General features: G+C 48.4%; 1 protein-coding gene across 1 annotated transcript in view; it reads left to right on the forward strand.

Annotated features, from left to right (window-relative positions):
• Nucleotides 1-3,147: 3,147 nt before the first annotated feature.
• RAP1GAP (RAP1 GTPase activating protein) overlaps nt 3,148-15,144 on the forward strand; it is a 1,905,843-nt gene continuing 1,893,846 nt past the window's right edge. Inside the window, exon 1 of the mRNA XM_069610366.1 lies at nt 3,148-3,576. The gene's annotated coding sequence lies outside the window, so the exon portion shown is untranslated. The remainder of the gene's footprint in view (nt 3,577-15,144) is intronic.

Genomic DNA, 15,144 nt, shown 5'->3' on the forward strand with positions numbered 1-15,144 from the left:
TCATTAAAGGCAGTAGATGAAAGCAAACAACTTGGTTCGCTTACCTTTGGTTTCTTGAGTGTAGAGGGCGAGCCGTCAGGCTTGAGGGCAGTCCAAGGATTTTGCATCCGGCGCTGCTGAATGGTCTTACGCCTTAAGACAGGTCCACCATGACTTGATTGAGCAGTCATTTTCTGATCGGTGTCAAGCAAGCTAGCAATGTTTCTGCGGGCCCCACTGCGCCAAACAGCCGCACAACAGCCGGCGCCCTTTACCCCGTCGGGCTTAACGCCGCTCGGCCAGGTTGTGCGCCTCTTTGAGCCAGCAGAAGAGACACGTGACCTGTCACGTGAGCGCAAGGGCGCTCCGCCTCCTCCAGGAAGCGAGCGCGAGGTCTGGCGCGTAGAGGCTGGTTTTTCCACCAGCAGCGATGATCCGATAAGCAGACAGCAATGTCTGATGAGGGAATATGCCTTTGAGTACTTTTTGAGTCTAGAAAAAAGCTCCTGTGGGGGAGACATCACATTTTTAATAACTCCAACCATATACACATGCTCTTCAGTCTTGCATCTTCACAAACTACTCACCACATTCTCTTCTTGCAGGAAAGGAAGAAATGTATTCTGTGTTTAAATAATTAATTTCAATTATATCAAAAAATGTTAACAAAGTTGTCTCAATGGACCAGATAACAGTCTCATGTCTACTCCAGGTGGACTGATTTTACAAATGTTAGCTCATTGGAGTTAATAAAAATGTAAGGTGTCTCCCACAGGAGCTTTTTTCCTAGACTTCTCATCCCGATAGAGGGAGGCATTAGTCCGGCCCCCACCTTGTGAAGGGGTACTTATTGAGGCCACAATCCTTGTGGTGTCCATTTTTCCTGGCCTGGTCAGGCTTCTGGTCCCATTATGGGGTAAATATATGGTGCTTGTTCCTCGAGAGACCACCGTTCCCGTTTACAAATCTAGACGGTTTACACTTCTGGGGGATTGTGATTAGCTTTGTCCTTTCTCCATCATCTGTAAAATGTTTCTGGTGAAATGTGCTCCTTACAGGGTTGTGACCTTTGCATGTCTTCAGAAGTATGGGTGAGGTTGTGCTCTATCTCCCACTTCAACCTCTAGACTCTTTCAATAAGTGTCCTGGGTCCTGTTCTGGGTCTCCTTAATTTCTTGCTCCCCTTAAAACCATGAGCTGTGGCCTGACATTCTTCAGAGTTTAAGGCCTCTCTTCTTCTGTTTCAGGGGAACAAGCACATTTGCCGAATAATGGCATTCCTGGTGGAAATTGTGGGATGTCCCCATTGTTGATATTTTAGGGCCTCAAGTGTGCATTCTACCTCACTGTGTGTGTGTCCACACCAATCTATGCTGTATTCCTCCCATTTGGATAGGTTTTCTGGGGTCTGTATCAGCTTTTAGTTCTAATGTCCCATGTGATATGACTTACTTTTTTTCCAGTGCCAACCGGAGTGGGTTGAACTGCGATTTATTATTCCTAAAATGTAAGTGGTGAGATGAGGAAGAGGAACATAGAAGTCATCCCTCCAATAATTGTAGCCCTACTCTTCTTCGTCACAGTACTTACCCCATCCACTCCCCCCAAGGACATGGCTTGTCATAGGGTTCTTCGGTATGTTCAAGAGGATTGCGTTAGGGAGGCTGGCCGTATACCTTCACAGGAGTGAGGTAGGCAGAGTATGATTTATAAAAACAAAATACATACATAACTATTGTAAAAATGTAGGGGGGACAAGACGCAGCTTCTTCTCACAGCAGTCCTTAAGTACAGTGTTTTAGAATTGAAAGAGAGAGTTAACTGATTGTAACATGGGAGCTGCACTAGAATAGTAACATTGAATGTGTCAAGAATGTAGATGCCCCTACAGAATTATGTGTGCCCCTCCCCCACAGTCTCTGAAGATAGTTTCTCTCCCAACATTTTAAGGGTAAGCCACCCCACCCCCTCACACACCGCAAATGTGTAACCTAGGTGCACAAATTTGGGGGCCTCCCTCTGGAACAACAGCCCTGCCTCTCTCAAACTTGAGCAGAACCACCTCTGGTTCCGTAAGCAACTCAAGACCTTCCTTTTTGCTTCCGTTTTCTCTCTTCTTCTCCCCTGCTGATGCACCTGACTGCTCCGCACACTGGTCACCAGGTCCCCTTCTCAACTCAGGCCTAGGCCCCTGCATGTCAGTTTGCACTTGCACTGCCTCCGGGCTCCCCAACACTTAAGGGTCTGTATCTGCAACCCTACAGATCCTTCTCTCTGCACTTGAGAGCCACCCACTGGCTGCACTTGTGACTTAACTGCACTTCCCCCTTCCCCTCCCCCCCTGGAATTTCTCCCCTTCCCTCTTCCCCACACTTGCGCAATATGAATGACACAAGGCCTACTAAGATTGTTATTGCGTACTCCCTTGTTTCCCCCTCCTTGGGCACCATGACAAGTTTGCCGGTCCGGAAATAAGGGTGCCGGTAAGCTCACCGCACCTTTGTTTCCGGACTGGAAAATTACGGGTTTGCCTGCCAGAGCCGCTGTGCCCAACAGGTCTGACCCTGCTGGGCGCAGAGGTCAGGGTAAGCAAATCCGTCACGTAAGTACCCGCACCATTAACAACGGTGCCGGTGCTACCATGTCCACACTCCCAAAGAGTGTCCTATGGGACTCTATGGGAATGGGGATTAACAAAATTACCACCGCCTGACTTCCCTGCTGCCAGACTCGTAATGAGCCGCTGGAACTGGGAAGTCAGGTGCTGGTAAACTTAACGGGTCCGGCGGCAAGCAGCTGGTAGCTCCGGTAGGGTTACCGCCGGACCCGTAATGAGGCCCCTTGTCTTGTCACGCCTAAAATCACTTGTGTACAGGCGCATTATTAATGCCACATCATATCCTATCACCTGCCTAGGGGAGTCCTTTAGGGAAAGAGGGAAGGATGGGTAATAGTGAACGTCCAGGGATGGGGGTAGTGGGAGTCCGCGGAACTCCAAAATGGAACGAGGGAGTTCTGAGGCCACCAACGCAGGTCCGTAGAAATGCAGAGCCGCAATTAGGTTAAGCGAGTGAAAGAACGGTGCGTCGGGATGGGTCACGTGACCCCTCCCTCATCACCAGTATCTATCCAAGCTCCCCCTTGTCATCCAGAGTGGCTGCTGCAGCGCCCTCAGCCAACAGTCCCGGACCCCGACTGCTGGAGAACTTCTCAGGCAGCACAAGGGGGCGGACACATGGCATTTCGGGATGCGGGAAAGACGTTAGGAATAGGGAAGGAAATTCCGTGATGAAAGGGATGACATGGACTATAGGGACGGACCCACACAGTAGGGTACAAACATCTACTTGGGGGGCGAGAGAAGGAGAACTGCCAGACGGAAGACGGCGAGAGAGAAGGGACACCGCCGGGGAACAGCACTGGGGTTGAAGTATTTCTACGTTCGCTTTCCAACTGGACAGCTCCCGGCGCCAGTTTACGCTCCCGTACAGACTCCTGCTGCCCACCACTGCAGTTTCATATCCGAGCTCTGTGAAAGGAGGGCGGCACGCGCCCTTGTGAACCCCCTCGCCCTCCCCGCGTGAATGTTCAATTCCGGTGAGTGGTCTATTTCTGTTCTTTCTTACCCAGAGATGGTGCGCGAGCGCGGCTTTTGTTTATGGCATTTCGCACCGGTGGTATGTCTTTCAGAGCAAAACAAGTCGTGTTTTCGCATGTTAGGTGATCCTGATTGCGTTGCATGGTCCACTGCAATCATGAGGTCTTGCTGATGTCTTGGGTTTGGGGATGCGCGCCTGGGCTGTTTAGGAATGCTATGCGAAAGTGAGGGGTTTCATGAGTTGGGAAGGAAGGTCATGAGTCGGTATTCAATGTCATGCATTCTTTAGGGAAGTCATGAGCCCGAGAAGTACCTAATGATAAGCCGTGAGGACGGTTTGAGGTGTCCTGTGCTGGCAAGCAGTGTTGAGCGGATCACCAACGTAATGAGGTGGCAAAGGATGAAATTGGCAAGTGAGGGGAGCTGGATGCACATGATAAATATGCATCTCAGATGTCATGAGCTGGTGAGAGAGATCATGACCTGACAAAACTGTCATGAGCTGGTGATTGTAAGGGTTTCCACGTGCTAGCAAAGGACATCATAACATGCTAAAGAGTTCCATTTACTGGATGGCATTAAATGGAGACGACAGTCTTGAGATTGTGAGGGATGTTGTGAGTTAGGGAGGTTTGCTATGTGCTGGTGAAGGATACAATGCTCTCTTTAGATATATCATGAGCTGGTGAGGAGTGTCCAAAGCTGGTGAGGGAGTACACATGTTGACAAGTATTTGCATGAGCTAATTAGAAATACAACTGTCTAATAGAGGTTATCATGAGCAGGGTATAAATGCCACCAAATGGCATTGGTTGTCTTTAATTTACTTTCATGTGCTGGTAAAGAGTTCAACAAGCTGCCGATGGTTGCGATAAGAGACAGAGGGATGGTGTGAGCTGGACGAGAGTCTAGTATAATGATACATAGGATTATGAGCCTGTAAGGAATTCAAGTGTTGGCATGGAGATCATACACTGGGAAGAGATGTCATAAGGTGTTGTGCCATTCTATGATCTGGTGAGGTATATCATGAGCTAGTAAAGGGTTCCACAAGCTTAGGAGGGATGCCATGAGATGTTTAGGGATACTATGAGCTAGTGAGGTAATTATTATCTTGCAAAGGATGTCATGAGCCTGGGAGGGATGCCATGAGATGTTTAGGGATACTATGAGCTAGTGAGGTAATTATTATCTTGCAAAGGATGTCATGAGCTTAGGAGGGATGCCATGAGATGTCTAGGGATACTATGAGCCGGTGAGGTAATTATTATCTTGCAAAGGATGTCATGAGCCTGGGAGGGATGTCATGAGATGGTTAGGGATACTATGAGCTGGTGAGGTACATTATTAGCTTACAAAGGAGGCCATCCCCTAGGGGGGTGTAATGAGATGTTTAGGGATAATATGAGCTAATAAGGTACATTATTAGCTTGCAGAGGATGCTATGAGCTTGGGAAGGATGTGATGAGATGTTTAAAGATACCACGAGCTAGTGAGGTACATTATTACCTTGCAAAGGAAGCCATGCGTCCCAGAGGGATGTCATGTACATGCAATGGATTTCATAAACTTGCAAGACCTGTCATAAACATACATGAGATGTCACAGACTGGCAAATATTTTATATATATTGATTCTCGTGCGCTGCAAATTGCATCATGTGGGGGTGATTAATGTCATGTACTGATGAGCAATCTTGTGATGTGATGAACAATGCAATGTTCAGGGGCAGGGGGGCATGCTACTAGCTGTTGGGTGATGGCATGACCTGTTAAGAGTTATACTTCTATAGTGTGGAATGAGAGGAGCTGGTTAGAGGGGTCATGAGATAGAAAGGGAGGTCCCAAACAGCAAATGTTATTAACACAAGGCAAGAACATCATTAGCTGTCCAGGGCTTTCACGAGACAGCAAAGGGTGGAAAGGTCTGGATTTCATAAGTTATTGAAGGTCATTGTGGAATTGTGGTGGGTGTCAAGAACAGTTGATGGGTTTCATAAGCTTTTGACGGAGGCCATATTCCAAGGACTTTGGAAGTTGATGTTATTGATTTTCGAGGGAAGGTATAGGCTGACAAAGGGTGGCATGAGCTAGTGATAGATTTTTATTAGGTTCCAAGATATGATGAACGGGTGAGGTATGTTATGAGCTGGCAAGAGATGTCATGGGATAAAGAAATGTGTCATGATCTAGAAAGGAATGCCACAGTTGTTTAACATGTATAAGAAATCTGCGAAGAGCTATCAAGGGATGGCACGAACTGCAAACTGATTTAATTTGTATTTGTATTTTTTTGTCTTTTATAGAGCGACTTAAACCAAAGCGCTGAACATTAACATTGAAACACGGTACAATAAAATTGAGCAGGCAATTAAATCCAGAGGGCGATCACTTGGGGTGTTGAAGTAGGTATGTTTTTAGAGAACCATGGAAAAGAGAATAGACTGTGATGGAATGAAGAGAAAGTGGAAGAGTATTCCAGTAGAGGAGCAAGAAGTTCAAATGATCGAAAACGAGACTGAGCACAGGGGGGGCGAGGAACCAGGAGTCTAAAGTGGGAATAAGACCGGAGAAGGCAAGAAGGAATGTAGAAAGATATGAGTACAGTAAGGTAGCTAGGAGCGAGACCATAGAGAGATTTGAAAACATGGTAAGAAGGGGGACCTTGAGTTGCAGGAGGGGATGCGCTTTTGGGTGGGATATGCAGCTAGAAGTGATATGCTGCTGACAGAAATTTTACCTGATGAGGGATGCCATGTAATGATGGGGATGTCAACAACTTGAGAGTGGTGTCATTGTTTTGTGATAGTTGTCAAGAGCTTGCAAACAATGGTGCAACCTATTGAGCTATATTATGAGCTGATAAGGGATGCTATTGGCTGGTGGAGGTGCTTGGGCCTCCCAGGGGTCAATTAGTATTATGGCCTTTCATTTGATTAAATTAACCATGTAGGTGTGGTCTGAGCTTGTGCAGATAGTCATGACCAAGCAGCTATCTCCTGGCGTGATGAGGCATGCCATGCGTGGCTGAGGAACATGTGGGAGATAATGATGTGCTGGTAGTGGTTGGCATAAGTTTGTGTGGCATGCTTTGAGGTGGCACGAGGATGCATAGATTGTTGGGCCAGTTTATAGTCTGACGCAGGTTGTGCTGAATTGATGAGGTGGTTCACGAGCGAGAGATGGACGGCATGCGTGAGGAATTGGTATCATAACTTGGAAAGGGATGTCATGTGAGGGAGGTGGTATTGTGAGGAGTAGGGGCTGTGAAGAGCTTGAGGTCATGAGCGCAAAGTTCAATCAAGTGTAGGAAGCATATCCCAGGAGTTGGAGGGGAATATTGAGAGAAGGCGGGGGATGCTAGACTTAGGAGGATGCCTCCTGTGCTGCTGAGCAATGTTATTGGTTGGGAAGGTTTCCCTGAGCTGCTTGATGAGATGAGTTCTGAGAGGACAGATGATGTTCCACGAAGGTGTCATGCGTTTGGGGGGGCTCGGGGGACCTAGGTTGTTTAAGGTTATCCTGAGCTGATACAGAAAGAAAAGAGTACTGTGACACACCTTACAGGCAGGTGCAAGTGGGGCTGCTACTGCATTTCCACATGCGGAAAAGGAAATTAAATCAGAGAAGCATAACTGGGAACAAACACTGTTGCATGGGCGCACACATAGCACAGAGGAAAACCAGAGGTCGAAGTGAGCGGGAGCAGTCGGGAGCTCCTATACTTTTTATGTTTAAGTTTGACTGTTCCTATACTTTTATTTAAAAAAATAAAACCTTCTGGAATGGTTTAGTTTTACAATAAAAGTGTAGGAAGAAGTTGAAGCTTGCACTTCAGTGCAGTGCACTGAATGTTCCCTTAAACAGCAGGTGCAGTTGTTTGGGGGTTTGGATTGCGTGTGGGAGGGTTGCAGTGATGGGGGTTGTGGAGAGCGTGGGCAGGCCAGCAGGGAACATAGTTCCACTACTTCTTTTCGTACACTTCGACCATTGAGGAAAACCACAATGTATGCTCTTTTCGAGTTCCAATGAAGGTATACACTTTACTTCGGTCAAAAATCCCTGAACATATGCGCATACTGTTTCAATGTATCAGACAAACCCCTTCATCAGGAGCGCACAAGGATATGCTGAGTAGAACATCATTTTCTTTCCAAGTGTATCTATGCGTGCAATGAAAATGGTGTTGCGCTAGAAACGTGCATATGATCTGCTGACTAAGGGCATTGTTTGATGCCCCGAAACATGTTGATATGACCAAGGATTTTTGAATAGATGAAAAGGTGGACCTCCTTTGGAATAGTGGGACAAAGATGAATGTTCCATTTTTGTCAATGGTCGTATACTGCCATTGTAGACGTTATTTCCCATCTGATAACTGGAGGTGGGAGGGGCTCTGTGTCTTCTCCAATCAATACATTCGCTCTCTTATTAGGAACGCAGGGTGTGAGAAATATAACAATAACCATTTGTGTTCATGTATAGCTCTTCATGCCAAAATCCTCACCCTTCTAAGCACTGTAATAACAGATGTTATTATTTACCCGTGTAATAGTACTCAAGAGGACCTGGGTGCAAAACTACACCATTTGTGAAGGGCATTGTGAGCATAGAGCTTTGGTCTTTGTCGATTGTACCAAAAAGTCCACTCCACAATGATATCTGACAACTCCTTGTTATCATCAATAATTAGTAGTCTAACCTCCCAGAGGAAGTTCGCGTTCACTAAAGAAGAGACGCTGGAAACGCAAACCGATTTTTTGACTTTCGACTTTTTTGTTTTCGATTTTATGACTATAAACCCCCTTGTTTATAGGCTGAGTAGTGTGGGTTCACCTTGCTGCTCTTACCTGATCCCTACCTAAATAATAAATTACACACAACTTTGTGTGTATGGAAAATTTGTAGGCCATAGGCATTTTATTTTCTTACAGAAAATCCATTATAACAAATCATTACATATACATATGCTTTTGGGCACATTGTGTCCAGTTCTGAAGCCGCTCAAGGCTCTTTCTGAGTCTTTGTTATCCCTGAGCCTTCGTTCCTGGGCACATGCCGCCTACGACGTTTCTTGGACCGTGTACCGAAAGAGTACTCGGCGTTCTTTTCTACTGCTTATTCCTTCTTTTCTTGGACCATGTACCGAAAGAGTACTCGGCGTTCTTACTTCCACTTTTGCACCCTCTTTCTGTACCGTGTACCGAAGGAGTACTCGGCGTCCTGGCTCCTGCCTGGACACCCCCACCTCTTCCGTTTCTCTTGTAGGGTGGGTTGGGTGGCAACGTTTTTCCTTTCCCTTCTCCAGGTACCAAGAGCCTACCCGAGAGAGGTGAGCTCTTACCTGGTTTATGCCGCCTCTCCTTTTCCAGGCTTACTTATACCCCCCGGCCTTTTGTTCCTTCATGGGGGCGGCCGGGTTACCCCCTGACCTCCTGTTGTTATATTTCGCACCTACCCAGTTGCTGTTTCCTGCCCTTCCTGGGCCTTTGTTTCTTGTGGCACCATTCGGACGCCCCTCCCTACGCTTTCGCGCCGTTTTCCCCCCACCCCACGCGTAAGCTCCCAGACCCTCTATCGTTCTGCATTTCATGCGGCCCGGGGCCTCGGTCATAGGCTGAGTAGTGTGGGTTCACCTTGCTGCTCTTACCTGATCCCTACCTAAATAATAAATTACAGACAACTTTGTGTGTATGGAAAATTTGTAGGTCGTAGGCATTTTATTTTCTTACAGAAAATCCATTATAACAAATCATTACATATACATATGCTTTTGGGCACATTGTGTCCAGTTCCGAAGCCGCTCAAGGCTCCTTCCGAGTCTTTGTTTTCCCTGAACCTTCGTTCCTGGGCACATGCCGCCACACCTGAGTGGGTGTCCTTTATGCACGCTCAGGTCCCCCCCAAAAGCCCCCTACCTACAGCCTCTTGCCTGAAGTGCCCTAAAAATGTTGTCGGAAAAAACCCCCATCCCAACCTTTGATAGGTGCACTCCATCTTGGTGAAACATGTCCGGGTTGCTCCGGTGTAAGCCATGTCTTATGAAATGTAGACCTGTACTCTTGCAGTACTTCTCTACTGATTTATTTAACTTCTTTCTCGTTATCTCAATTGCGTGTCTCTTTTGTGCCCCATGCCAGATCCTTCTAGGTATTATTTCTGACATAAAAATCTCTGTCTTCCACCAGCTGCGAGCCAAGCTATGCAGTGACTCACAGATCTTTCTTTGCAATTTGCCCCTGTTCGTGCTCACCAGATCGTTCCCCCCTAAATGTACAACCAGGTACTCGGGGGGTTCCCTGAAACCTATTAAATCCGATAGCCTGTCGTGGATGTCCACCCAGTGCATCCCTGGGAGGCCCCACCATGACGTAATTGTGTTCCTGAAATGTAATCCTTGATTCACCTCTTCCAGGCACCTGCCTGCTCGGGTCACAAAAGAGTGCCCCACTATCCAGGCCAATTTGTAGGGTCCGACCTCTGTGGAAACGGGGGAGATAAATATCATATCAGTTCCTCCCTTATGTATCTCTTAAAACCTTGCGACTTCCATCCCCCAATTCGTTTCACCCCCTTCGTTCCCAGGCCCCCCGCCCACACAGAGGTTGCTGCCCCTATCCTGAAGGAGTGTGTCCCAAACTCGGCTGGATCCCATCCCGCCTTCGCCACTGCCTGCTTCAATACCGCCTGAAACTGATACCTGCTGAGCGCGCGGCCGTCCCTATGTATCAATAACTGACCGTCAATTTCTGGTCGCAGATCTAAAAATTCCCCGGTGATGCATCTGGGACAGTGGTCCTTCTCTCTGATGCAATTGAGATCTATCGCTCTCCCCCTCCCTGTTTGGTCTGTCTTAGATTTCCTTAGCATTATTGACATACCTTTGTCGCCCATACTGATGTCTTTCCTTGCCAGGCCGTCTCCTGCCATCGTATTCCTGGCCACCAGTTCCCCTATTCTGAAAGCCCCATAGTACGCTAGCGCAAATGCTGCCCTGAACAGCGCAGTTTCGTATGTGCTGCTGCATGTATTTGGTAGCACTTTCAGCAAAATTATCAACTTCCCAAAATTGATCGGCCTTCTGATATCTGGCTTCTTCCTCTCTAGCTTCGCCCATACCCTGATCGCATATTTTATCTTATCGCTGTCTGTCGGGTCCGGTATGCCCGCCACTTTTGCGGTATATGCCACCGCCGCCAGGTGCGCTGCTGCCCAGCTTTTCTTTTTACCTTTGGCAAATGCCCCATCCAGAAATTCACAGATTGTTTCCGTCGATATTTTTTCCACCACTTTTACACCTGTTTCCAACAACACATCTTTTACACTCTTTGCGTACTGCTTACCCGTCTTGTATGTCAGGGCATTCCTGGTCAGTTTGCCGATGACCCTTTCCTTTTTCCGCTCTTTTTCCACCACTTTTGAGTCGACCTTGAGGCCAACCGTGCTTTCCTGTCTAGTGCCTTCAACGGGACCCATGCCTTTCGTGGCGTGGGCGTCTTTTCCTTGTCGGCGTCCAGTCTCTGCTCCCTGAATCTCTCCCACTGAAAACGAGAGATTGCATCAGCCACCACATTTTCTTCCCCTGCGATATGCCTCGCCTTTATGCATGTATTTAATTTCAGGCTTTCCAGTGTGATTGCCCTCATCAATTCCAACACTACACTGCATAATGTGCTTCCCTTGTTTAACACATGCACTACTGCCATATTATCCGACCATACCGCCAACTCCTTATTGCCTAGCTCCTTCCCCCATGCGCATAACGCGACCCATATCGGGAAGAGCTCTAGTAGCATTATGTCCATTCCGCCACCTGCCATGATTCAGGCCACTCATCTGCACACCATTTTCTCCCCAGTATTGCTCCAAAACCAAAGCCCCCGGCTGCGTCAGTGAATAACACTCTTCTACCTTCCTCGTTCACTGGCGAGCACCATATCACTGTACCCCTTTGGTAGCACCTCTTGTCTTCAGCTCGATCCTTCTCTGGAACACCTTTCCCTGCGGTATGACTCTTCCTTCGAAGTTCAGTTTCCCTGCCAGTGCTTGCAATTCCTTCACGGTTGCCTTGTTTCTTCCTCGTAGCTCCTGTATTGTGTTGAGTCGCTCCGTCACTTTGTCCTCTGGGATCCGACACCTCCCCTTGTTCGAGTCGATCTCTATGCCTAGAAATTGGATCACCATGTGTTGGTCCCGTCGTTTTCTCATCTGCCAGAGGAATGCCCCACTCACTCGTTACTTCTACGAATTTGTCCAGTGTTGCCTTGCACATGTCTGCCTCTTTGGGGCCGACAAATAAAAAGTCATCTAGGTAATGCACCATCATGGACTCCCTCATCTCCTGTGCCACTGCCCATTGTAAAAATGAACTCACCCTCTCGAAATATGCGCATGAGATGGCACGACCCATTGGGAGGCACTTGTCGATGAAGTATTCCCCCTCCCAATGCAAAGCCATTTTTGTGAACCGCTGTTGACTGGCAACAGGCGAAATGCCGATTTAATGTCTGCTTTCGCCATCCATGCCCCTTCCCCTGCTTTTCTGACCAATTCCACTGCCTCTTCGAAATCTGAATATGTTACTGTTGCTTCGCTCTGAGCGATGCCGTCGTTCACCGAGGCCCCCGGGGGGGTAGGATAGGTGGTGTATCAACCTGTATTCCCCTTCCTCTTTCTTCGGCACCAGCCCTAGCGGAGAGCACAAGAATTCTTCGAAGGGTAGGGCCATGAATGGGCCCTCCACCCTCCCTAGTTCTACTTCCTTCCTGATCTTCTTGGTCACTATATCTCTGTTTTCAATTGCTGATTTCAGATTCCTGGGAATGTCTTGCGCTCCTTGGCCGGTGAACGGGATGTTGAACCCCTCCCTAAAGCCTCGCCTAATCAGCTTTGCCGCTTCTTGATCGGGGTAATCTCGGAGCCCCTTTTCCATTCTCTCGATCTTCACCGGCGTGGCCCCTTTCCTGCTCCAGCTCTTATTTCCGTGTCTCGTCTCTTCTGCCGCTTGGAGCTGCGGCCCTTGCGCACTTGGAACTGCTGTGGTCACCTTTGCATCTCTCGCATTTGTGGCTGAATTTGCACTTCCAACCCCAGCTGCATGGTACCCCTTTTTCAAAGCTCCTGCATTGCCCTGGTTCTGTTCGAGTCGTACCCGGGCTCCCACTGCCCCCACCTTGTGTTGTTGGGGGCAGGCTGCTCTGCCATCCTCTCTGTGGCCCGTAATTTCCGCTCCGAAAACTCCGTTCCCTGTATCTGTCGTAACTGGAGTCGTATCTTCTGTTACTAGGTCTATAATCTGTCTTGTAATCGCTCTGCCAGTACTGCCTACTCTGCTGCCCACCTGTATTCCGCTCCTTGGAATCCCATTTTTCCTTCAGCACGTTAAAAATGTAGAGGTTAAAGTTTTCCTCGTCCCAGCCCATGTCCGGGAAGCAGTCCATCTCCTTTCTGAACTCATGGTCGTACTCTAGCCATGCGTCCCCACCAAACGCTGCGTGGACCTTCAGCACCCTCTGTTGATAAGCAACTAACGCTACCCCATCCTCTGGGAATTTCTGAATATGATTCTCGACATTATGGTAAAGGCCGACATCCAATTATTGAAGTTCCTAACTACTGGCCCCTTTTTGAGTAAACTCTTTTCATCCTCCTTCATGTCTTCGACTGCTACATTCATCCCCCTTTTTTGGCAATCTAATAATGTAAATATATCGATCAACTCCTTTCTCCAAATTTTTTCCTTTACTTTGTCATTTATGTACCAGGCCATCGCTTTCATTGACCTGCCCTGTGCGTCTTTACCCATGGTTGGCCTGCCATATTTCGTCATGAGTGGTGCCTCGTTCTCTACTGCTGCCGCCGTTGTTGTTGCCCCGGCCCCTGTGTTCGGACCTACCGTCGCGCTTTGCAGCGTCGCTACAATTGGCGCTACTTGGGGCACTGGGACTACTGGTGTCCCTTGCGGTGTCGGGACCGGAATTTCCTTGGGCTCAACTGGTGCCCCCTGTGGGGTAGGGACCGGGGCCTCTTTGGGTTCTATCCCTGCCCCCCCTACCCCACTCCGCTTTTCCTTGCTCACCACTCCTTTCCACTTTACCCAAGCCTTTAGATGATCCCTTTCTTCATCCTCACTGCTGGTTTCCTCTGACGAATTTCCCAACCATTCTTCCCTGTTTTTCTTCCCCCGTTTGCTCTTCCTGTCGTTGGTTCTGGGCGACTTACCCGAAACCGTGACGCAATTTTTTAACATCTTTACTATTTTATTCCCAACATTATTATTCACTGTACCTTTCTTTTTATCTTTCCTCTTTCTCTTGATTATCGTCTCCGTCTCCTCCTCTGTTCTTCCTGATTCTGCTCTCCCCCTCTTCTGTCCTTTTGGCACTTCTTCCTCGCCTTCGCTGCTGCTGTGTTCGATGAACAGTACGGGGGATGCTGCCTTCGCCCTTTCTTCTTTCTGCATTACTTCCAGCACCCATTGGGGTCCATACTCCTTCTCTGCTTTTCTTGCCCATTCTGAGAATTCTCGGGCCCTCTTCGCTCTCCCATCCGCCATCCTTCTCGTCTGAATTCTGTCGGTCCTGCTTCCGTTTGCCACCTCAACGACTATCCCTCTCGCTCACTCTGGTGCCGTTTCGGTTGCTGCGTTAGTCTCAAGCGACGAGCGCTGTATAAAATGCGTGAACCCGCAAGAGCTCCGCTTATTGAAGGGTTGAAAGCGCGTGAGCCCGCAAGAGCAAACGATTTTCCTTTCCATTCTCCAGGTACCAAGAGCCTACCCGAGAGAGGTGAGCTCTTACCTGGTTTATGCCGCCTCTCCTTTTCCAGGCTTACTTATACCCCCCCGGCCTTTTGTTCCTTCATGGGGGCGGCCGGGTTACCCCCTGACCTCCTGTTGTTATATTTCGCACCTACCCAGGTGCTGTTTCCTGCCCTTCCTGGGCCTTTGTTTCTTGTGGCGCCATTTGGACGCCCCTCCTACGCTTTCGAGCCGTTTTCCCCCCACCCCGCGCCTAAGCTCCCAGACCCTCTATCGTTCCGCATTTCATGCGGCCCGGGGCCTGGGTCAAAGCTGTTAGCACTTCTTTAAAAGCAGCAGTTAACATAGGTAACGTAGGGGTACACATGCTTGGGTCGAGGAGGTAAAGTCAATCCAGAATGTAGGAGACTTCTTTGCTTTTGATACATTCAAAAGACCTACACACTCCACACCCACCACAGAATCTTGTCTCTGTGTATTAGCGTCTTTTGCTTCATGGTGAATATGCTGCAGCTTGAGAACTCCCTTCGTTTTGCCAAGGGGAAGAATGCCTCGATCAAACAGCCTCAGCTGGTGTCTTGTTTGCAGTAGACGTGAGCCTGGGGTCAAATTATGTTTGATTGCCGTTTTAAGAACAGCCAAGAAGGCATTTTCCCCCTCTCCCCTTTTTCTGGACAAATGTTTACAGCATGACGCCTTATTCGAGTTGCCCAATATATAATCAAGAGGAACCACTGAGCCCCGGAGCCCCGGGAACACTCCCCAGCACTTTGCAATGCTCCCCTTGGGAGGGCGAGGGGGGGTTATGA

The sequence above is a fragment of the Ambystoma mexicanum genome, chromosome 8 (genome assembly GCF_040938575.1).
Source record: "Ambystoma mexicanum isolate Mex_15411 chromosome 8, UKY_AmexF1_1, whole genome shotgun sequence".
NCBI lineage: Eukaryota > Metazoa > Chordata > Amphibia > Caudata > Ambystomatidae > Ambystoma > Ambystoma mexicanum.